This window comes from Moschus berezovskii, chromosome 1, assembly GCF_049115385.1.
Source record: "Moschus berezovskii isolate FMDL1 chromosome 1, NW_MosBer_1.0, whole genome shotgun sequence".
In the NCBI taxonomy this organism is placed as follows: Eukaryota; Metazoa; Chordata; class Mammalia; order Artiodactyla; family Moschidae; genus Moschus; species Moschus berezovskii.
In genome coordinates this window covers 141,785,642-141,810,374 of record NC_142460.1, presented here as the reverse complement: position 1 = coordinate 141,810,374, position 24,733 = coordinate 141,785,642, and the positions used below count along the sequence as shown (strand labels likewise).

Genomic DNA, 24,733 nt, shown 5'->3' with positions numbered 1-24,733 from the left:
TCCTCTTGGATTACTGCAGCAACCCGCTGCCTGGCCTTCTTGTTTTCACTCCTGTCTTTCTTCAGTCTGTTTCCTACATAGTTGCAGGATGGTTCTCTTGAAATGCAAATTAGATCATGTCATTTCTTGGCTTGAAATTCCTAATTGCCTTAACGATAGAACTGGAACCTTTTGAGAATTCCCTGGCAGTCTGACAGTGGTTAGGACTTGGCACTTACATGGCCTTAGACCCTGGTTCAATCCCTGGCTGGGGAGCTAAGATCTTGCAAGATGCGTGGTGTGGTTAACTCTCCCCTCCCACCCCCTCCCCCTGCAAACAAACAAACAAAAGACAAGAACTGAAAACTGGGACCTTTATTATGCTCTACAAACCTCCACATCAGTGATTTTCAAATGTAAGCATTTTAAAGAATCACTTGGAGTTAAAACACAGATCCCTAGGCCTGACTCCCAGAAAAATCTGATTCTCTGCCTGGGCCTGAGAACTGAGATTTCTAACAAGCTCCCAGATGTGGCTGATTTGGCTAGTTGAGAAGCTCGCCTTGAATAGTAGTGTCCAATTAAACCTCTTCTCTTACCTCCCATCTCTTCCCTCACTAAATTCCAGCCCCAATTTCCAGTTCCCTTACCCTCAATTATGCTAGACTTGCTCCAGCCTCAGGGCCTTTGAATATGCTTTCTAGGTGCCCTTGCTGCTGCTGCTAAGTCACTTCAGTTGTGTCCGACTCTTTGTGACCCCATAGACGGAAGCCCACCAGGCTCCCCCATCCCTGGGATTCTCCAGGCAAGAACACTGGAGTGGGTTGCCATTTCCTTCTCCAATGTGTGAAAGTGAAAAGTGAAAGTGAAGTCGCTCAGTCGTGTCCGACCCTTAGCGACCCCACGGACTGCAGCCTACCAGGCTCCTCCATCCATGGGATTTTCTAGGCAATAGTACTGGAGTGGCTTGCCATTGCCTTCTCCGCTAGGTGCCCTTACTAGCATTTATTCTTTTTCTGATGACATCATCCCCATTTCCCTATGTCTCTCCTGTGGTGTGTGATCTCATGAAACAGTTAATTAAGGCATCAAGGGATGAACATGTGCCTCAGGATAAGTCAGTGGAAAACTCTCATTGGAGTTTGAATTGTGAGCAGAATGATGAAAATGACTGGAGTAGTACTGCCAGGATGACAATATTGATTCAGTGGGACAATTAGAGCCACTGGTTATTGATCTTTACAAGACTGTACTTCTGGCATCCCTTTAATCCTGTAAGTGTTGTCATATTCTTCAAGCAAATTGCCTTTTTTAACTTAAATTGATTAGAATTGGTTCCTGTGAAGTTTTGTTCTTCAAATTTTGACTTATGTCAGCTTTTCAGAAAGTTTCTTTGACAATTTTGTACAATATAGGTCCCTCCTTTAATTCTCAAATGATTGCTTTGCATATATTAAGATAAACTTTTCAGTTTAAATATATGGTGAATATATTTGTGGTGAAATATAATGTGGTGAATCATACCAATCAATTTTATAATGTTATCTTAAATTCAACATTGTTTGGTCATAGTATTTATTTTTAAAGCTTTGTTAGTTTTAGTTTACTAATGTTTTATTAGGGATTTTAGCAATATTCATTCAAAGTGAGATTGGCCTATGGTTTTTCTTCACCTGTATTGTCTTTGTTCAGTTTTTTTAAAAGGGGGATTTATTTATTATAACTTTATTTGTTTATTTTTGGCTGTGCTTGGTCTTCCTTGCTGCATGAGATTTTCTCTAGTTGCAGTGAGCAGAGGCTACTCTCAATTTGCGATGCGTGGGCTAATTTCAGTGGTTTCTTTTGCAGAGCATGGGCTCTAGAGTGCAGGCTTCAGTAGTTGTGGCGAACAGGCTTAGTGACTTCGTGGCATTTGGAATCTTCTCAGATCAGGGATCGAACCCATGTCTCCTGCATTGATAGGCGGATTCTTTACCACTAAGTCACCAGGGAAGCCCCTGCCCTCATTTTTAAATGATGGCTTAACTTGACATAACAAATTCTAGGTTGACAATTTTAGGTAACTATTTATTTTAGTATTTGAGGATATTATTTCATTGACTCTTGGTTTCTTGTGTGCCTATTGAGACGCCAGCTGCCATTCCTTTACATTTCATTTTTCTTTCTGTTTATTTAAGAATGTCTATTTTTTTTCTTTAAATTTCCCCACAATGAACCTCGTTATGAATTTATTTTGTGCTTCTTTAGGGACACCCAGATAGGAATTGTTGTGTCATAGAAAATATTACTTTCCATTCTTTTCAGATAATGCCAAATTGTTTCCCAAAATGACTGTCTTGATCCATATTCCTGAGTTCTCACATCTTTATATTACATTATGTCATCTGAATTTTTGTGTGCTTATTTTGTGATAATTTTTTTAGCAAATGAAGGAAGACTGCTTCTCAATGACCCAACTAAGAAAGGAAAAGTTGAAATTGTATGTCAGTCGTTTGCAACTCATCTTAAGGGAAACAATGACCAGATCATTTTTTGAGGCATTTAGATTTAAATAGAACTTTTTTGGGGTCTGACCTTTCTTAAATCCTTGAAAATAAACTTATTGAAATACATTTTAATACCTGTTTGTGTGTGTGTTCTGAACTTTTCTTCATTTATAAGATTAACTTATTAATTAGTTTAGGATTTGGTAAAGAAATAGGAGACTTTCTAATTTTTGTCTAAAAATTTGCTAAAACCGTTTTTAGAAGTCCTGTTTAGTACTTTTTCAAATGTGTGTATTCCATACATATATGGATTCCTATGGATGCTTTATGGACTTCCCAGGTTGCTCAGTGGTAAAGAATCCACCTACCAAGGCAGGAGACTCAGGTTCAATCCCTGGGTGGGGAAGATCCCCTGGAGGAGTAAATGGCAAGCCACTTCAGTATTCTTGCCTGGAAAATCCCTTGGACAGAGGAGCCTGGCAGGCTACAGTCCATGGGGTCACATGACTTAGCTAATGAAAAATAACAATACAATGGATTCTAATTCTTCTTCTATCACAGTAATAATTTTACTTTCTTCTTTTCAAAAATCTTTTTATCTGAATCAAAAATTACTTTTTTTCTGATTCTAAATATGATAACACCAAAATTCTCCAAACCAGGCTTCAGCAATACATGCACCGTGAACTTCCAGATGTTCAAGCAGGTTTTGGAAAAGGCAGAGGAACCAGAAATCAAATTGCCAACATCCGCTTGATCATCGAAAAAGCAAGGGAATTCCAGAAAAACATCTATTTCTGCTTTATTGACTACGCCAAAGCCTTTGACTGTGTCAATCACAATAAACTGTGGAACATTCTGAAAGAGATGGGAATACCAGACCACCTGACCTGCCTCTTGAGAAACCTATATGCAGGTCAGGAAACAATAGTTAGAACTGGACATGGAACAACAGACTGGTTCCAAATAGGAAAAGGAGTACGTCAAGGCTGTATATTGTCACCCTGCTTATTTAACCTATATGCAGAATACATCATGAGAAACTCTGGGCTGGAAGAAGCACAAGCTGGAATCAAGATTGCTGGGAAAAATATCAGTAACCTCAGATATGCAGATGACACTACCCTTATGGCAGAAAGTGAAGAGGAACTCAAAAGCCTCTTGATGAGAGTGAAAGAGGAGAGTGAAAAAGTTGGCTTAAATCTCAACATTCAGAAAACTAAGATCATGGCATCTGGTCCCATCACTTCATAGCAAATAGATGGGGAAACAGTGGAAGCAGTGGCTGACTTTATTTTTTTTGGCTCCAAAATCACTGCAGATGCTGATTGCAGCCTTGAAATTAAAAGATGCTTACTCCTTGGAAGGAAAGTTATGACCAACCTAGACAGCATATTTAAAAGCAGAGGTATTACTTTGCCAACAAAGGTCCGTCTGGTCAAGGCTATGGTTTTTCCCGTGGTCACGTATGGTTGTGAGAGTTGGACTGTGAAGAAAGCTGAGCACCGAAGAATTGATGCTTTTGAACTGTGGTGTTGGAGAAGACTCTTGAGAGTCCCTTGGACTGCAAGAAGATCCAACTAGTCCATCCTAAAGGAGATCAGACCTGGGTGTTCATTGGAAGGACTGATGCTAAAGCTGAAACTCCACTACTTTGGCCACCTCATGGGAAGAGTTGACTCATTGGAAAAGACCCTAATGCTGGGAAGGATTGGGGGCAGGAGGAGAAGGGGATGACAGAGCATGAGATGGCTGGATGGCATCACTGACTTGATGGACATGGGTTTGGGTAGGTTCTGGGAGTTGGTGATGGACAGGGAGGCCTGGCGTGCTTTGATTCATGGGGTCACAAAATGTCGGACATGACTGAGTGACTGAACTGAACTGAGAGTAATTTTAATGTCTCCAGTTGATCTTAGTGATTAAAGAAACTGCCTGCATTCTTTTCATTATTTAGGAAAAACTACTTCTAAACCATTTTAGACAATTAGATTGTTGGGTATCTTTTTAGTTGTTGCTGTCTTACACTATATTTTGTTTAGTCGCTAAGCCGTGTCTGACTCTTTGTGACCCCATGGACTGTACCCTGAGAGTCTCCTCTGTCCACGGGTTTCTCTAGGCAAGATTACTGGAGTGGGTTGCCATTTCCTTCTCCATACAGTATATTGGAGTTAGGAAATTCTACAACTTTATATGCTGTTTTTACTTTTAGGAGGATATAAAAAATAAAAAACTGTCAGAGCCTGACTTTTTTTTGTCTATATATGGAGATAATTAGTGGTTATTAATATCAAGTGCCTCATTAACCCTTCATACTCTGGAAAACCATAATTAAGATGCTTATCAACCTTACTGTCTAACCTACTTAAAAAAATTAGTACATCTTTCCAATCTATTTTCTTCCAGTTTGCCTTCATTCAACACAATGGGGAGAATAAATGCTTCTGCAGGATGTAGCACAATTCATCTGCCTAATTGCAGAATAACACATTACCTTGTCACTGAAAGAACTATGTCTGTTGTGATTTGAAGAGCACAATAAAGTCAGATTAAAATGTTCTGTATCCAGTGTGTCTTTATGTTTTTTAAAATATTTATTTGGCTGCATTAGGCCTTAGCTGTGGCATGTGGGATCTAATTCCCTGACTACGGATCAAACCCCGGCCCCCAACAAAGGGAGTGCAGAGTCTTAGCCACTGGACCACCAGGGAAATCCCCCAATGTGTCTTTATTTAAGGAATGAACAAAGCTATTCTTTTTAACCTGTAAAATGTGGACATTATTATTTTTTACTTTTCTTGATGTCATGCAAGTAATCTCTGACTTAATATAAAGCCAGACTGAGATAATTTGATGAAAAAATGCTTACAGGGATATTCTAACTATATTTACACCTATTACACTAGCCTTCATAATACTATTCCCAATTCTGACTTTTCCTTATGACTTTCTTAAAGGCAGGACTGTTCATTAAGTATTGAATGTCTTTGCAACTGACGAGAATCTAAGAATATATAGAATGTATAGTCAGGGATACACTGAAGAGGAAAGTACCTTTGATGACCTTTATTTATTTTATTGTAACTTGATTTAGACTTTTTTGTATTTAAATTTTGAGTGGGTAACACTCAAAAGGTACAAAAGTTGAAAGGCACAAAAGGATACACAACATGGAGTCCCCCTGTTCCTCAGGTCTCCCCAGAGCAATCCAGGTAACAAGCTGCACCCAAGGGTATTCTGCAGGTGCTCCAGGTGGTAACTCCCTCTTGGCCCTCCTTTTTCTAAAAGCGAGGTTGAAGGAAGTGAAGACTGTCACTGGCTCTTAAAGGCGCCTTATTTTGAAGCAGAAGCAGAGCCAGAATCTAGTTCCTGGCGTTCTAGATCATAACTCTTTGCAATCCGTGCAGTAAGCCCACATTACCTCTCTACAGTGCCTAGTTGTTAACCGGCTCATCAGCGTGGATGTTGAATGTTTCAGGCCTTATAATTCAAGTTTAAAAGTAGCTTGGTTTAAAACCGGAGTACTTGGGGCAAGGAAGTCTTATCAGAAGGCAACATTTTTGTTGTTATTGTTGTTGTTCATTAAAGGAAAGAAGGGTTTTAAAAGGCTGAACTAGGGTTTAATCACACGGTTTGACTTTTGTTGAGTCTCGGGGAAGGCGCGTGTCAGACCCAAAGCGCAGACGTCAGCACGGCTTCCACTCTGGCATCGGGGGACTAGTGTTCAGCCCAAGGGCTGCTCGCTCCTCTAACAAGGCGACTGGGACTCTAAGACGCTGGCCTTGGTTCCATCCTTCTAGATCTCGGCCTGGACGCGGTGCAGAAGGGATAAGGCCTCGTCCTCGCCTCTTCCACTGGTCCGGTGAGTGCGGCACAGCCAAGAGTTGCGATGGTTCCAGAGCAGGCCCGCCCAGGGGGAGCCCGCCCAGGGGGAGCCCGCCGGTTGGGTCTCGGGCTGCTTCGGCCCAAACAACCCGAACGGACTAGGCTAGTCAGCTCTGGCCGCTCGGTCCGATCCCCTCCTGACCCACGGCCTCCACTCCTGGGGGGACGCGGCAGGATTCCACAGCCAATCCCTTCGGCCATCCTACCCTTTTCCCCGCCAAAAGCAGAACCTTCAGCCTCGCTCCACAAGCCAGCCCCGCCCTGCCCTGCCCTTCCATTCCAGAGAGGAACGGTCACGAGGCCAAGAACGCGACTCCGCGCACTAGGCATCTCTCCGAGCTGGACCCGAGCAAGCAGCTAGACTCGGCGAGAGAGTGGGAAGGAGCCTTAGCGAGCAGTTCTACGGCCCAATGGCTTTCCTCTACCTTCGGGTGCGGGCCAATGAGGCGCAAGGGGCGGGACTTCCGCCTCGCCTTCGGTGTTGTCGTACGCGCTCCGACTCTGGGCTGTGGGGGTCGGTGCGGAGGTTCAGTCATGAAGTCGGGGTAGAGACTTCTGCACGACGTGGCTGGCTGCCTGTTTGTGTTGCAAGGTCAGCTTCCAGGTAAGAGCCCCTCCTGCGTCTCGACGGCCAGGCGGCAGGTTTCCCCGCCGTGGGGCCTGCCGGGGAGAACACACCCCCTCGCCCGCCCTGAAGCTCCGTGGCGGCCCCGCCGCCGTGCTCTTGGCTGCTCCTCAAGTTGGGTGCGGAGGAAATTAGTTTAGTTTTGTTTTGCAGAAGGTAAAATAAAAAACCCGGCGCTCAGAGGCCGAGTCTCCCTTGCATTCCTGCGCCGTGAGTTTGTGTGTATCTAAAGTTGTCGGGTTATCTGTTTTGCTTCGTACATTCCGCTCTTGAGGTGTCTTGAGCCTGGGAAGCTGTCCGGAAGTCGTCTCTTTCCGGGCGTCCCCGGGCGAAGTCGCTTGAATTTAGTTGTGGGAAGGCTTTAGTCTTTGGGGAAAAAAGAGGGCAGTCGCCTCTTTTTTATCTAACCTTCCTGCCACCCCACCCCCACCCCGGAAGCTAGATGGAAGGTGGGATGTGATTCTGCTAGGGACAGATAACCACGTCCCTGCCCCCTAAAGTTGGCAGCTCTGCCGGGACGCTTATTGAGTTGACCCGCACTGATGAAAGGACTTTATCTCAGAGAGGGAGTGGGCACACACCGAAGCCAAGCGATCCCAGAAGCACTCGTGCATATTTGGTGGCAGTCACTGAGTGTTCTCCATCAGATTTTCGGTAAATTCCTCTATTTTGACCTAATTTGTCAATAGTAGATTTCCAAAACCATCGTTTCATCTTCAGTTTCAGCACTGTGGGCAGCTGCTTAGGTTCTTTGTTGTTACCCCAAACTAGCCTGACAAGTGTTCCTCAGTGATGCTGCAGGAACGGGGAAAACTCATGCATTCCTTTCCACAATGATCTGTTGTTCTCCAAGGAGAACATCTGCAGTATTTGATACAATGTAAATAAATAAGATGGGTGTGCTGTCGGAGAGTTCTAGTTAGAGATACATCAATTCAGGGTTTAAGGAAGGGCTTTCAAGGATTTAATCTTTTTAGGGATACATTTTAATGGGTCTATGAGATTAGCTTCATTTTGGAATAACAAAACTGGGCTGTAGTAGCGGGTTTTTTCTTTGTTTTTGTTTTTTTGATTGAACAGCATGTGGGATCTTAGTTCCCCGACTCTGTGGCAGCAGTTTAAAAGAACTTTAAATAGTAGATAAGAAATGTAGTGGGCATCTCTGGTGACTCAGTGGTAAAGAATCCGCCTGCCAGTGAAGGAGTTGAGGGTTCGATCCGTGGATGGGGAAGATCCCCTGGAGGAGGAAATGGCAACCCACTCCAGTATTCTTGCTTGAGAAATCCCATGGACAGAGGAGCCTGGCAGGCTACAGTCCATGGGTTGCAACAAGTCAGGTGAGACTAAACAGCAGTAACAAAGAAGTGTAGTGCAGGGCTCATGGGAATTTTGAAATCAATTTAGTGCATTGACATTAATGTTAGAAAAAAACAAAAAAATAGCATAGGACATCCTATGGAGTAAGAGTAAATATTATTTCATGAAGCTTTTGTTTCAGGTTTTAAAAATTAGTGTATGAGTGTGAAGAGGAAGATGTAAATGTATACCATATTATTGTGGATTGTGGCAAAACACTGGATCCCAAATTTGGGTGTCAGACTGGGTTCAGCCTTAAGCTCTGCCATTTACTAATTCTGAGACATTATCTGTGAATAAGGGAAGAATTATAAGAATTAATTGATATAAAATATGTCTGTTACATAGTTAAGCCTCAAAGTAGTTGTTTTTGTTGTTGTTATTTTTTGGAAATGTTGGCTAGAAGCCCAGTTAATTCTCTCTGTAAGGAATGACAACTACTATTTTAATAATATATATTTTTTACCCCTGCCTTTATTTGAAGCCAGCAAGCTTCATGTCTCCACGTATAACAGTAAATCACGTGGACAAACATCTTAATTTGCAGGGTTTAATATTGAAGGATTGGGAATAAGTTCTCATCTATCCTTGTTTAAAGCTCATTTCTTGCAGGCATTTTGCAGGGGCCTAACTGTTACTGCATTCGGCACCCTTCCTTTGATGTTTTTCTGCATCCCAGAATAACATAGATTTATCAAAAGTTTTCCAGGCACTAATTTTAGCAAAGTAAGGGCAGGACTAAGGGTATGATAGGTTTGTGTCTTTGAACAAAATTGGATAGGAAGGCATAAAATAACATAAAATGTTGTATAGTTTTTGCCATAAAGATATATGAAGTGGCATGGTCAAATATCATGGTGTGCTTATTTCATGTTGGTATGACCTAAAAATGGTTGGTGTTTAAGTAAAGTGTGGTTTTGGACATTTTGAAATCTGGGAATGTTCAGCAGAAGTCAAAATGAGTTTGGATCAAAGTAGTGTTTTGTACCATTTGACATATTACTGCCATATGGCATTGCATATGGTAATTTCACATGACATAAAAAAGGGAAGAAATTAAGCAGTTAGTTTTTTCAAAAGAAGAGACAGAATTAATAGACATTTCTTTTAATTAGATCATGGTGGATAATCATTGTTTCAAAATTCATGTATTCTGCAAATATTTATTGAACATTTATCAAAAATACTAGTTTTCAGAATCCTTTTGCTGCTAAGTCACTTCAGTCGTGTCCGACTCTGTGCGACCCCATAGACGCCAGCCCGCCAGGCTCCCCTGTCCCTGGGATTCTCCAGGCAAGAACACTGGAGTGGGTTGCCATTTCCTTCTCCAATGTGTGAAAGTGAAGTTGCTCAGTCATGTCTGACTTGTAGCGACCCCATGGACTGCAACCTACCAGGCTCCTCCATCCATGGGATTTTCTAGGCAAGAGTACTGGAGTGGCTTGCCATTGCCTTCTCGCTAGTTTAGGAACAATCAGAACATGTAATCAGTATTGTCAGTTTACATATCATAGTACATAGATAACAATCACAGTCATAATAGGTAACATTGTTTACTACAGGCAGACAGTTCTAAGCACTTAATATTTGTGATTCTCTTTTTATAAATAGGGAAATGAAGGCATCAAAAATACATAACTTTCTGAGTTCACACAGGTTGTTAGTGGAGGAACTGAAATTTGAATCTAGGCATTCTGATTATAAAGCCTGTCTTGTATAATGTTTTATTAAAAAATACAAAATGCTCTGGAGTTATTTTGGATTCTTGCTTATTTGGATGACTTTGGGTAAGCTCTTTTGACCTTTGGTTTCCTCAGCTCCTTCCTCAAAAATATATTTTTAAGCCATTGTTTTTGTGGGGTAAGGATAATTTGTAAAGCTCTAGACAGAGTATGTGTTTGATAAATCATATGCCTCAGCCTTTTCCTTTCATATTGAGGATGTGACCATTTGAAAGATTGTTAGCAAATGCAGGAGGATGATAGAAGAAAGAATTTCACCTAAGGACACTGCTGAAGCAAAGGTATAGAAGTAGTAAAGCAGAGAACATTTGCCAAGGTAGTATGTTTAAGGAACAGGCTGGCATAAAGATAGATGGATAGAGTTTACAGGAATCCTTAAAGGAATCAGGTTAAGGATTTTGTACTTGATTCTTGGTTGAGAAGAATCCCTCTTTATAGATACTAATCTGGAACAAAGTCCAGCGAAGGAGTGGAAGCCTGGAGGTAGGAATACCACAGAGTTACAGTGGTTGAGGCAGGAAGTGATGATGGTGGGATTGTTGTGAAGGGTTTAGATTGAGAATGTTAAGTGACCCTGGGAACCCACAGAAGTATGGGCCTTATTTTGGGGAGCGTATTATGATGAAGAACTGATATTGGTGGTGGAAGAGGATTTAGGAGAAGAATTCATGGTAACAGTCTTTGGCTTTGGAGCTGAGGATTAGTTCAGATGTTTGGCAATGTAAAATGGAACCTGGGAGCTCTGTGTACTTCATAAAAAGAGAAGAGACCAGTTGCTCACATTGTGAGGAAATGGTCTAAAGCCACAGTCCCCTTGTGGGTCAGTTTTACAGGAGGGATGTGACTCCAGAAGACCCTCAGAAATGCAGATTTCTCACTTTCAACAGTGGGTAGAGTCCTACCCACTGTTTTCCCCTGTAATGTTTTTTTGTGTCCTGGGAGGATAGGGGTAAGGTAGTGGGGAGGGAAAATTTTGGAAAATTAGCAAGGCTCTCATTATTTCAAAAGAGAGCCAGTAAATTGAAGACTAGGGATTCTCACATTAAGAATTTGGAAAGATGCTGTGTTTTTATATAGTACCAGACACTTACACACACGTGTTGTATGTTGCATTGTAACATCTCCACATTTCTTATTTTGTGTCATCCCCTGAATTTATTAATAGCAAAACCTTTAAAATCAGAGAATCTATGTGCTTGTTACGGGTCAGCAATGAAGAGGGGATCTAGAGAGATTGTGTTCTACTTGAAGCTGAGACTGTGGGAGAAGCTCAGAGGATGAGAGAAGGCCGCCTGGTGTGGTAGGAAGTCTAGAAATTCTGTGAATCCTTGAACCCATTCTCTGGCTTCAGTTTCCTCATTTTATAAGATGATGATGATGGTAACACCAGTTCTGTCCTGTTGCAAGGAAGAAACACGCCTAGAGGCCCTTCCTTTATACTTCAAAAATGTAGAAGGAAGTGGCAACCCACTCCAGTATTCTTGCCTGGAGAATCCCAGGGCCAGAGGAGCCTGGTTGGGGTCGCACAGAGGGGGCCACAACTGAAGCGGCTTTGCAGCAGCAGCAGACTTCAGAAAGGGCTCAGATCTAAGTAGAGCGGCCTGTGGTTTCCTTTCTTGGCAGATTTTCTCGAGTTTGGTGCAGTTAGGTAGTGGCATGATATTAAGCAGTATAGTAATTTACTGATCTCTGAACTGTTTTCAGTTTCCTGTAATACAAGGCCCAAGTAACTGGCCAATCAAATAAAAAATTGGACATTAGGCATAAGCTTTAAGACAAGGAAGGTTTGCATATTCTGTTACTCCATTGCTGGAAACATTACTTGGACTCCACTACTTATGAATTTTTCTATCACAATCATTCACTCAACAAATATTGAGGTATTTTTTATATCAGGCATAGTTCTAGGCATGCAGAGTATGTTAGTGAACCAAAAAAAAAAAATAATTAAAAATACTTGTCCTCATGGAGCTTATTTTAAAATAAGGTTAATTTTAATAGCGGAAAGTAATTAGATTTTTCTTGTATTCTGTGTTTAATATAAAGTCATGATTCTGAACAGATAAAGTATGAGTACTGTAGCAGATTGTAACTAATTTTGTAGAGCACTTTGAAGGAAGGGACTGCATCATTCTGACTCATGCATGTCTCCCCATTTCCCCTTTTCCTAATGAAATGACTTTAATGTATTTAATACTCAGCAAATGTAGGTACTCATTAAATATTTATGATGGGGAGAAGGAAGTTGTGTTAAGGCAAGGGCCAGATCTTAAAGATAGAGGAATCATTTGAGTGTAACAAGTATTAAGGACCCCATGTGCTCATTCGATTGAAGGTACAGAGAAAGAGAAGTGTGCTGTGAATTGCATTGCCTAGCTTATGCATTGCCTCTGAGGTTGAAGTGGAAATAACAGTTATATTGTAGCTGAAAGCATCACCATTAAAGGAATTTGGGTATCTGGGTGTTCCCCAACTTGCCCAATAAGTAGCTCGGTGACTTTGCATAAATAACTTGACCTCTCAGTTCATTTCCTCATTTGTAAAATGAAGTAGTTTGAATTTTCCAGTTAAAAAAGTCTGCTTTTAAGACTTACAAAATGTCTTTTATCATTTCATTTTACTAATATAGATAAAACAGAGCCAATCATGAACTTCCATTGAATAATAATCAGACTGAATTTATGCTTTTAGTTAACAAACTAGATGTTTAAAAAAGATGTCTACAAAATCAATGCTACCTATTTGATGTTATTTATTAAGAAGACTACATTGTAATTTTAAAAAACAAGGCAAAATATAGCCTAACATGTAGTTTCCCCTTTTGCCCTTATGAAGGAAAAATAAGCCATAATATTTTAGACCCCAGTAAAGGATGTTACTAGTTGTTCATACTTTAGTTTTACAACAGCCTTTGATTACTGTGCTAGGTGCTAAGTACCTCAAATCTGAAACCGCGTAGTCCCTAACTTCAAGGAGTGATGAACAAATTAAATGTTTCGTTATACTGAGGTGACCCAGAGAAGGCACGTAATGAAAGGCTGAGAGAAGAGAAGGTTCAGATAGTTAGAGGTTAGAGGAGACTGAGTAGGAATGGCAAGGGACAAAACTGGAGCAGTTCATGAACTTTTTAGTTTTCAACTTTATTCTAAAAGTTGTTTAATCTCTTAGGAATTTCAGGCAGGGAGTAATGTGATTAGGCATCTTTATATCTATCTGTATATTCCTTTTAAGAGAATGATCCACGGGGAAGATATTTATCTTACTTCCAGTTATTTCAGTGGTATAAATGCTATTTGAGGAACTCTGTCTTTTATTCTGAGGAACAGTGTTAATTGTGTGGTTTTAAGGTATCAGTAACCTTGAAATATTTGGACATTAAAACTTATTTATGTCCATAGCCACATTAATGTAAATTGAGAAGACAGCTGAAAATCAAAGGTATTTTGCTTATTGAAATGAGAGAGCTTCTGGTCAGGTAAGAATTTGACTTAAGGGGCTAGAAAAATTTGTCAAAGTTAGGTTGAATATGACTATAATTTGGGCTCATTTTCTAATGATTAGGATATCTAGTTAAACTTTTAGAGGGAATGAATCTTCAGGGAAAAATAATCCCACCTGATGATAGGTAAATATTTCTAAATCAAGTCCTAAGAGAGTAGGAGTTGAATTTCTGCTTTGCTTAGGTGTAAAACACCTCATTAAATATTGAAGAATAATTTGTTTAATCCCTGTCCTTGTAATTTACATATTTGACCTTCAAAAAAGAAGAACTGTGCTTTATTTATATAACAAGTATTATAAATATTAATTGCTTAACATTTTTTGAGGTGAAGTTCATACAACATAAAATTAACAATTTTAAAGTTAATAATTGGGTGGTACTTAGTAAATCATAGTGTTGTGTAACCACCACTCTCTATCTAACATTTCTATCACTAGAAATTAAAACCTTGTACCCATTCTCTCCTGCCACCAGCCCCTGGCAGCACCAGTTTGCTTTCTGTCTCTGGATTTACTGGAGATCTCATTTATTCTGGAAACCTTATATAAATAGAACCATACAATATGTGACCTTTAGTGTCTGGCTTTTTTCACTTAGCATAATGTTTTTAAGGTTCTGCAAGGTTGTTGCAGGCTACATTGCTGTATGTATGAATCTTTCCATTTTACAGCTTAATTATTTTATTGTATATATACAGCATCTGTTGAAGGACGTTTGGGTTCTTTGCATCTTTTGGCTATTGTGAATATTGTTGCCATGAACGTTCATTTACAACAGTTTGTCTGAGAAGTACTAGTTTTCATTTCTTTTCAAGTATATGTAAGGAATGGAATTGCTGTATCATATGGTAATCCTGTTTAGCCTTTTGAGGTCTTGCCAAAGTATTTTCCACAATGACTGAACCATTTTACATTCCTACCAGCAACGTGTGAGGGAACCAGTTTGTCTTCATTGTAACCAACACTTGTTCTTTCCCAGTTAAAGAAAAAATCAGCGCTATTGCTACCCATCTGAATACAGAGTTCCAAAGAATAGAAGGAGAGATAAGAAAGCCTTCCTCAGCGATCAAAGCAAATAGAGGAAAACAATAGAATGGTAAAGACTAGAGATCTCTTCAAGAAAATTAGAGACACCAAGGGGAACATTTCATGCAAAGATGGGCACAATAAAGGACAGAAATGGTATGGACGTAACAGAAGCATAAGATACTAAGAAGAGGTGGCAAGAATACACAAAAGAACTGTACAAAAAAGATTTTCACAACCCAGATAATCACAGTGGTGTGATCACTCACCTAGAACCAGACATCCTGGCATGTGAAGTCAAGTGGGCCTTAGGAGGCATCACTGCGAGCAAAGCTAATGGAGGTGATGGAATTCCAGTTGAGCTATTTCAAATCCTGAAAGATGATGCTGTGAAAGTGCTGCACTCAAAATGCCAGCAAATTTGGAAAACTCAGCAGTGGCCACAGAACTGGAAAAGGTCAGTTTTCATTCCAGTCCCTAAGAAAGGTAATGCCAAAGAGTGCTCAAACAACCTCACAATTGCACTCATCTCGCACGCTAGTAAAGTCATGCTCAAAATTCTCCAAGCCAGGCTTCAGCAATATGTGTACCGTGAACTTCCAGATGTTCAAGCTGGTTTTAGAAAAGGCAAAAGAACCAGAGATCAAATTGCCAACATCCACTGGATCATGGAAAAAAGCAAGAGAATTCCAGAAAAGCATCTATTTCTGCTTTATTGACTATGCCAAAGCCTTTGACTGCGTGGATTACAATAAACTGGAAAATTCTGAAAGAGATGGGAATACCAGACCACCTGACCAGCCTCTTGAGAAATATGTATGCAGGTCAGGAAGCAACAGTTAGAACTGGACATGGAACAACAGACTGGTTCCAAATAGGGAAAGGAGTACCTCAAGGCTGTATATTGTCACCCTGCTTATTTAACTTATATGCTGAGTACATCATGAGAATCTCTGGGCTGGAGGAAGCACAAGCTGGAATCAAGATTGCTGGAAGAAATATCAATAACCTCAGATATGCAGATGATACCACCCTTATGGCAGAAAGTGAAAAAGAAGAACCTCTTGATGAAAGTGAAAGGAGAGTGAAAAAGTTGGCTTCAAACTCAGCATTCAGAAGACTAAGATCATGGCATCTGGTCCATCACTTCATGGCAAATAGATGGGGAAACAGTAGAAACAGTGGCTGACTTTATTTTTGGGGGCTCCAAAATCACTGCAGATGGTGATTGCTGCCATGAAAATAAAAGACGTTTACTCCTTGGAAGGAAAGTTATGACTAACCTAGACAGCATATTAAAAAGCAGAGACATTACTTTGCCAACCATGGTCGGTCTAGTCAAGGCTATGGTTTTTCCAGTGGTCATGTATGGATGTGAGAGTTGGACTATAAAGAAAGCTGAGCACCGAAGAATTGAATCTTTTGAACTGCGATGTTGCAAAAAACTCTTGAGAGTCCCTTGGACTGCAAGGAGATCCAAACAGTCCATCCTAAAGGAGATCAGTTCTGAGTGTTCATTGGAAGGACTGATGTTGAACCTGAAACTCCAGTACTTTGGCCACCTGATGCGAAGAACTGACTTATTGGAAAAGACCCTGATGCTGGGAAAGATTGAGGGCAGAAGGAGAAGGGGATGACAGAGGATGAGATGGTTGGATGGCATCATCGACTCAATGGACATGAATTTGGGTAAACTCTGGGAGTTGGTTATGGACAGGGAGGCCTGGCGTGCTGCAGTCCATGTGGTTGCAAAGAGTCGGACACGACTGAGCGACTGAACTGAACTGATTGCTATCTGTGCGAATGTGAGGTGATATCTCACTGTGGTTTTGATTCACATTTCCCTAAGGACTGATGATGTTGAGCATCTTTTTATGTGCTTATTTGGCCATTTGTGTGTCTTCTTTGGAGAAATGTCTATTCTAATTTTTTGCCCATGTATTAGTTGGATTTATTATTGAGTTATGTTTTATGTTTTCTGAATAGTAGATCCTTATCAGATATATGATTTGCAAGTATTTTCTTCCATTTTGTGGGTTGTCTTTTCATTTTCTTATTAATATATTTTGATGCATAAAAGTTTTAAATTTTGTTCAAGCTCAGTTTATTTTTGTTTCTTTTACTTTTGATGTTATATTTAAGAATCCATTATGGAATCCAAGATCATGGAGATATACTCCTTTATTTTCTCCTAAGAGTTGTATCATTTTTGCTCTTACATTTAGGTCATTTAATTGGGTTAAATTTTGCATATTGTGAATTTAGGGGTACAGCTTCATTGGTTTGCATGTGACTCTCCAATTGTTCCAATACCACTTGTTGAAGAAAGTAGTATTTCCTTGTTGAATGATCTTGGCACCTTTATTGCCAATCAGTTTGGCCATAGAACTATGGATTTATTTTTGGACTCTCAATTCTGTTCCTTTGGTCTGTATGTCTATCCTATGCCCATACCACATTGTTTTGATTATGGCTTTATTTATTTTTATTTAATAAATGGTACAAAGCACAATGCCAAAAACATTAACAGTTAAAATTTCACGAAATGAAAAAATACTATAGAATACACAGTTGTAAAAAGCTACATTAAGTTATTTTACAACTGCCTCAAGCTGCAAAAAGAAAAAAAAAAACCCAATGCCATACCTAAGTTATGGCTTTGTAGTAAGATTTTCAAATTGGGAAGTGTGCGTCCTCTAGCTTTGTACTTCTTTTTCAAATTTATTTTGAACTATTCAGGGCCCCTTGTGGTTTCATATGAATTTGAGGATTGACTTAACCATTTCTGCATTAAAAAGGCTATTGGAATTTTGATAGGGAATGTATTAAATCTGTAGATTGGTTTGGGTAGTATTGCCATCTTGGCAATATGTAGTCTTTTTTTTTTTTTTGGTCACACCGTGTGGCTTGCAGGGTCTCAATTCCCTCACCAGGGATTGAACGTGGACCACAGCAGTGAAAGCCTGGAATCCTAGCCACTGGGCCACCAGAGAACTCCTCAACAATAATTAGTCTTATAATACACGGGTTATCTTTCCGTTTATTTAGGTCTTTGATTTCATTAAGCAATGTTTTGTGGTTTTCTGTGTACAAGTCTTTCACTTCATTATTAAATTTATTTCTGGGTATTTTATTCTTTCAGATACCTTTATAAATGCAATTGTTTGCTTAATTTCATTTTTGGATTATTCATTGCTGATATATAGAAGCATGACTGATTTTTGTGTGTAGCATTAATTTCTTTTAATGATCATTTACCTTTTTTACCTTTATAAGCTGGATCACATAGGTAAATAAGAAAGTGGGAAGTGGAACACTAAAGAATTTTGATCTCAATGATGTATGATTATTGTGAATATTAATAGTATGGGATATCCTTTTAGCATAGTGTTGAATGATTACCTACTTACACTATTGCATTCCTGGTATCAGATTACATACACTTGATCATTATAATATAGATAAGAATATTTTATTTTCTTTAAGCTTGAAGAAAGGTGGGGATGTTCATTTTTAAAGTTAATTTGTTTTGCAACTTAATTCTGATGTTATGAAAAAAGCCTTAGGGATAAACCATATTTATCATTAAATCTAGTTCAGAAATCCATGAATAATAAAAATAAGGTTGGAATGGTTGTTGTTTAGCCACTAAGTTGTGTCTGATTCTTTTAGCGACCCCATGGACTGTAGCCCACTAACCCCTCTATCCATGGGAATACAGGAGTATTCAGTATACAGGCAAGAAAACAGGAGTGGGTTGCCATTTTCTTCTTCAGCAGATCTTCCTGACCCAGGGATTTAACCTGCATCTCCTACATTGCAGGTGAATTCTTTACCACTGAGCCACCAGGGAAGCCCTTGGAATGGTAGCTGATTTGAATATGTAAATTATCATTTATATACATTAGTTTACCTTTCTTAGTTTTCCTTGAAAGAGGGTTTCAAATATTTAGCCTTAAAATTTCATTATGAACAATGTCATCTTTTCAAATTTCATATGAACAATTTCAATCTCACACATAATTAAATAAGTGCAAATTTATACAGTAATCAGATGGTCTGATAGGGCTGGCATTTCATGATATACACCTGTATTTGAATCATAGCTCCATTATTTAAGAGGTAAGCATCGTTGGGCAAGTTAGTTAAGAAAGTGAATACTTTTAATGTGCTTGCTATATCCTCAGCACTGCTATAAGCACCTAATGTTATTTATCTAATTCTCAGTTTCCTATATTTATGGAAAGATAGTAAGACCTTCCACCATCTGTTGATACTGTTGGGAGTATTAAAAGAAATAATGCATATTAAGTACATAGCCAGAAATTTTAAAAATCACTTACAGCATATGTAAGTTATTATCTAACACCAACAAAGATGAGAAAAGTATAATCAGTGTTTGAAATGTACATTTATTTGGAATTATAAATGTTAATAGGAATATTCTCTCTTGGCTACATGTATAAAGTTTTAGATTGTTTCCTTGGCATAGTGATTCCACATTTAGGAATCTATACTAAGGAAACAATCTGCAATATGGAAAGAGATTTATATTTATCATAGAATTATTTATAATTGCAATAGGTAGATTCAACTTAATATTAAACAGTAGAGGGATAGTTAGAGAAAGTCATGATTTAGCGATATAATGTAACATTCAGCAGTTATTAACAAAATGTTTATGAAGAGTTTTCATAACAAGGGAAAATGATACAACTTTAAGTAAAAAAGCATACAAGTCATAATACAATAAGTATAAAAATGATAATAAAATATGGATTGGAAAAAAACCTGCTAGTAGTGGTTGGATCAGAGAGGTAGAACCAGTGTGAGTGATGTGGGTGATACCGAATAAGGGAATAGACTTTTAAGAAATTGTATCTGATTAAGAAGAAGTATATCAATCACAGTGCTCTTGCTGTTGTGCCTTAATATGTTGGGTGAGCTGGGCCCTTATGGGTCAGCTGGGTGGTAGTGAGGAAGGAGAGCTTTAAGTGAGGTTGGAGAGCGAGGGTATGCAGGAACCTGTGAGAATGAACTGCAACACATGAGGACAAACACTCATGTAATCTGTGAATGTTAACCTTTGGGTAATCAGTATTTTCTTCATATCTTCTACTGAGCATTATTTTTAATATTAGAAAAAAGCATAAACATTTTATTATATAACAATATAATGAATAATGTATCAGGATTAGAGGCTGATTACAGTGGCATTAACTTAAATCAGTAAATGGTGGATTCACTGGGCCGAGAACTTTGATCTGTATTTTACAACTCTCCTCATAGTCTCTGCAGTTACACTTCAAAAGCTGAGTTCAGTTTGTCAGGTTCTGAGAGGAATCACAGTGATTTTTATAGCTGGTAAATTTTCATTTATCTGTACTGCGAGTGTTTAGACAAACCTCAAATAATTTGTTTTGAGCTTTGGAAGAAATTGTGTTGATTAATGTAAAATATGTATGTGTATATTTTAATTTTGAAATGATCTCATTTCCAGAACAGTACAGGAACCTTTTCTTTTCTTCCTTAATCATTTGAGAGTAATTTGTTAACCTCATATTCTGTACTCACCAGAAACTTTAGTGTAAGATTCCTGCCAACAAAGATATCTTCCTTTGAGAAATGACTGATTTGGGGGCTTCAGCAAGGAAAGTACAAGATGGGACAAGAAAATCTTGTGCCAGGAAACAGAGACGTGCTCAAACATGATGTGATTGTTGTTGGTTAGTCTCTAAGTTGTATCTGACTTTTGCAACCACATGCGCTGTAGCCCACCAGGCTTCACTGTCCATGGGATTTTCCAGGCAAGAACACTAAGAGTGGGTTGCCATTTCCTTCTGCAGGGGATCGTCCCGACCCAGGGATCGAACCTTGTCGATCTTGTGTCTCTTGCATTTGGAGGTGAATTCTTCCCACTGAGCCACCAGGGAAGCTGGGGGTTTTTCACATAGGCCCAGTGTAATCACAGGATTTCCTGAAAATGGAAGAGGAGGAGTTTGGAATGAAGTGATACGAGAAGGAATCAATATACCATTGCTGGCTTTGAAGATGGGGCATGGGCCACCTGAGCCAAGGAACGTGGGCAACCCCTAGAAGCTGATAAGCATAACAGTCAGTTGTTGCATAATTTAAAACATTTTGTTTTAAAACATACGTGGATAATAACCTAGACTATAATAAGAAATTCGTGTGACTTTTAAAAATAAGTGATACGTCAAAGACTGTGGGTGCTCTTTCAGATTCTGCACCAATGGCCACGATGAACACTCATGCTCACTTTCCTTTTTCCCTGTTATTAAGTGAGAGAAGCACTGTCTCACTTAAATACTTTTAACAGCATAAAGATAACTGTGTAAATTATCAATTCATTTTCTTTCTGCTCCAAATTCATCCTTCAGTACCTGCTCTGCAGTAATGGACTGGACTCTAACCATTTCTCCTTTACAAAGGACATGATGTTAAGCTTTACTAGGATCAGGCTGCTGGAGGGGAAGGGATTCTTTTCCTTCTTAGTTTCCTAGTGCTCCTTCCTAGTTTCCTCGAGAGCTGTGTGTGTCCTCTTCCCCTCTCCCATTCCCCTGGGACACTGGGGACATCTGGTGGTGCTCTGCCTCAGCCACATGCCCATAGTAAACAGGCCCTCACTGGTCCTGCAGTCCCGGTCCAGACCTGCCTTGCCACGGCCCTTCTAAAGTGGACACCATGTACTTCAGGCCTTGTGCAGGCAGTGCCTTGACTCCGTCTGCATGCCTGTGCACCACCCTTGGCTTGCTTTTACCCAGGGAATTGTTTCCTATAGTTCTCTTCACATGAGTACTGTGCATTCCAGGTCTTGTGCCTGTAGCAGTGTCCTGACTACCTCTGTACACTTGCTCACCAACCTCATAACACCTGCACTCCAGAGAATGGTTTCCTGCTTGTCTGGCAGTGTTGGACCAGCTCTGGTTTGCACAGTCTGGTGAAATTCTCTGTTATCTCGTGTGCTGCAACCATACCTTTGCCAATGAAAAGCTCCACGTTTGAGGAGGGGACCCTTCTCCCGGTTTAGTTTTTTTGGGTACTCTCCCTCAGCCTTATTTTTCCCGTCAGAATTTAATAATTATTTTCCTTTAAAAAATTACAAATGGCTTTATTGACTTGCAACTGGCAAATAATACATATTTAAAGCTTATGCTTTTATTAGCTTTGCCATATTTTTATAACAGTGAAACCAGCACCATAGTGAAGTTAATGTTTTTGTTTGGTATATGTTATATAAAATGAAATAAACTTTAGAAAGTTTATTTCGAAATGTGCAGGTAAATGTAAAATAAAATCATGAGAGTCCCACCACCCAGAGTTTACACATACATGTTAACTGGTTGTTTTATTTCATAGTATTTATGCATCTATTAATGTAAACATGAAATATTTTTAACAGCAATACATAAAAGAAGCCAAGAACTGAGTCTTGGAGTGATATTTTAAGAAGCAGTTGTTATCATCAGTGGGAATGGGATGCCTTGATCTGGCACCCCATACTCTTACACAATTGATTTAGTAGGATAAATTTCATGCCCCAAACAGTGTATGGGGCATTGGACATGCTCAGCTTTTTGTTCAGAAATTATGCACAAATTAAAGGAAAAAGGTGGAGTGGGAATAATGGATATGAGAATTGGTTCATTTATTCTAGTATTTACACATAGAAATTGAGCCCCCTGAAATAGGAAATTGGAATGATAATACAAGTTACTTTTCCCTGCAGTGTTTTTGTTTTACTTGACAAGGTTGTTCTGAGGATTAGATGGAAAAACATTCTCATCCAATTCTTAGCAGAGCGCTTATATCAAAATTAGTAAGTTCTCTACTGATCTGTGTATAGTGGTGATACTGATATTTGTGTGAAGCATCATAAAAAAATTTGATTCAGAAGATTGATATTTTGAAGTGTAGATACACTTGGCATGAAGTATTGATGCATGTATTTTTTAATATTTATTTGGCTGTAGCAGGTCTTAGTTGTGGCATTTGAGATCTTCAGTTTTAGTTGCAGCATGTGGGATCTTTAGTTGTAGCATGTGAACTCTTAGTTCCCTGACCAGAGTGCATGGACTCTGAGCTTTGGAAGCTCAGTCTTAACCACTGGACCAACAGGGAAGTCTCTACTGGGCCTAATTTGATAACCTAGAAAACCATAATTTTCTAGAATGTTTCTCCAAATGATGGTTAAGATTCTAATGTTATGAAAGCAATTCATTGTCAATTGTCTTTCTTGTTTGCTGCATGGCTTGTTGCTGGGGTTGGCATTGGCACTGGTGACAACAGTGGTATTGAAGAGAAATATGTTTATTTTTGTTTACATTCCTACTTTCCTCCCTCCCTTCTTTCTCTTCCTTCCTTCCTTTCTCTCTCCTTTTTCTTGCTCTAATTTGACCCTCTACCCCACTCCTCTTTGACTTACAAGTAGTTTATAAATAATGACTTGCTATAGTGCTTGCCAATCTATAGTTGAGAACAGCGTTTTTCAAATTTGGCTTGATCATGTGGATTCGCTAGGGGACTTTTTGAAGAAGTAAAATTATAAGTTTTCTGTCTGAATCTCCGGGGAGGGACCTGGGAATATTTATTTTTACCACAAGCCCCTGGATGATATGTGCTATAGACACATTACTAGATCCCGTCTCTCATCCACTGAATGAGAGGATAACAGTTCTGGGTGAACATGTCTGTTTTTCAGTAGTTGCCTGTTCTTTGTTGATTCGGTATGTGTGATCTTGATAGGCTGATGCTTGCTAGCTTTCATAATATTTCCATGTCGTCAGAAAAACAAAGCAAAGCAAAATCTTGTTTTAAAGACAAGCTGCTGTATTTTTGCTTTTTTTCCTTTTAAAAAAGAGGCAGATTTCCCTGGTGGTCCAGTGGTTAAGACTACAAGCTTCCAATGCAGGGGGCATGGTTTTATCCCTGATTGGGGAACTAGGGCATTGCATGGTAAAAAAAAAATTCGATATCATAGATACAAGAAAATGCATAAAACATTTGTATATGGCTTCAAGAATAATTATAATGCAAATTCCCATCTCATCCCAGCCCAGGTTGAGATGTGGACTATTGCTGTCATCCCAGAAGCATCTATTTCTTGGTCACACCCGCTTCCTTACCTTTCTTGCCCTCAAGGTATCACAATCTTGATTTTTATGATGATAATGTCCTCATTTTTCTTTACCTTTTTACCTCTTAAATGTGAATCTGTACAGAATATCTTCTGTTTTGTCTTTTAAAGAACTTCATGTGAGTGGAATCATAGTGTTCACCTTTTTGTGACTTGCTTCCTTTGCTCAGGGTTATTCTTATGAAATTCCTCTGTATTAGTCATATAGCTGTGATTTGTTTTCCTTACTGTAGGGAACTACATTATATGCCATTGCAAAAATTTAATTCAACTTTAATGCATAATGCTCAATAAAGTTTATTATCAAAAAGGATGACTCGCTGCCAATGTCTGTATAAGGACAAGGGAAATAATAGATTGGAGGAAGAACAGGACCTGACTTTCGCCACTTAATAGTAGAAATATCCTTGATTATATTATGTCGATGTATTTTTAAATTGAGGTAACATTGGATTATGCTTACATTATATTTCAATCTCTGTACATACTACAGCATGCGCACCACTGAAAGTTTGATTTTCATCTGTCACCCTGCATTTGACCCATTTTCCCATTTTGTCTTTCCTCAACCCCTTTCCACTCTGATAACTACTGATCGGTTCTGTATATCTGTGCATTTGTTTTATCTTCATTTGGTTTGTTGCTTGAAACCATATGGTACTTCTCTTTCTCCATCTTACTTATTTCACTTACCATAATATCCTCAAGGTCCATGTGTCTTGTTGTAAGTGGTAAGACTTCTTTTTTTTTTTTAATGGCTGAGCGGTATTCTGTATGCTTACCAAATCTTTTTTATCCACGTGTTGATAGGCATTTAGGTTGTTTCATATCTTGGTTATTATAAATAATGTTGCAGTGAACATAGGGGTGCGTATATCTTTTTGAATTAGTGTTTTCATGTTCTTTGGATAAATATCCAAAAGTGTACCTGGATCATATGGTAGTTCTCTTAATTTTTTGAGGCCTCTCCATATTA

At 39.1% G+C, this 24,733-nt stretch overlaps 1 protein-coding gene across 4 annotated transcripts in view; it reads left to right on the top strand.

Annotated features, from left to right (window-relative positions):
* The first annotated feature begins 6,302 nt into the window (after nt 1-6,302).
* The window catches only part of RNF13 (ring finger protein 13), a 140,190-nt gene continuing 121,759 nt past the window's right edge, over nt 6,303-24,733 (top strand). For 2 of the 4 annotated variants that reach the window (XM_055411885.2, XM_055411877.2), the window contains exon 1: nt 6,798-6,954. The gene's annotated coding sequence lies outside the window, so the exon portion shown is untranslated. Of the gene's footprint in view, nt 6,328-6,797; nt 6,955-24,733 lie in introns of those variants that run through there. The other 2 variants (XM_088839896.1, XM_088839893.1) reach the window with 2 other exon arrangements.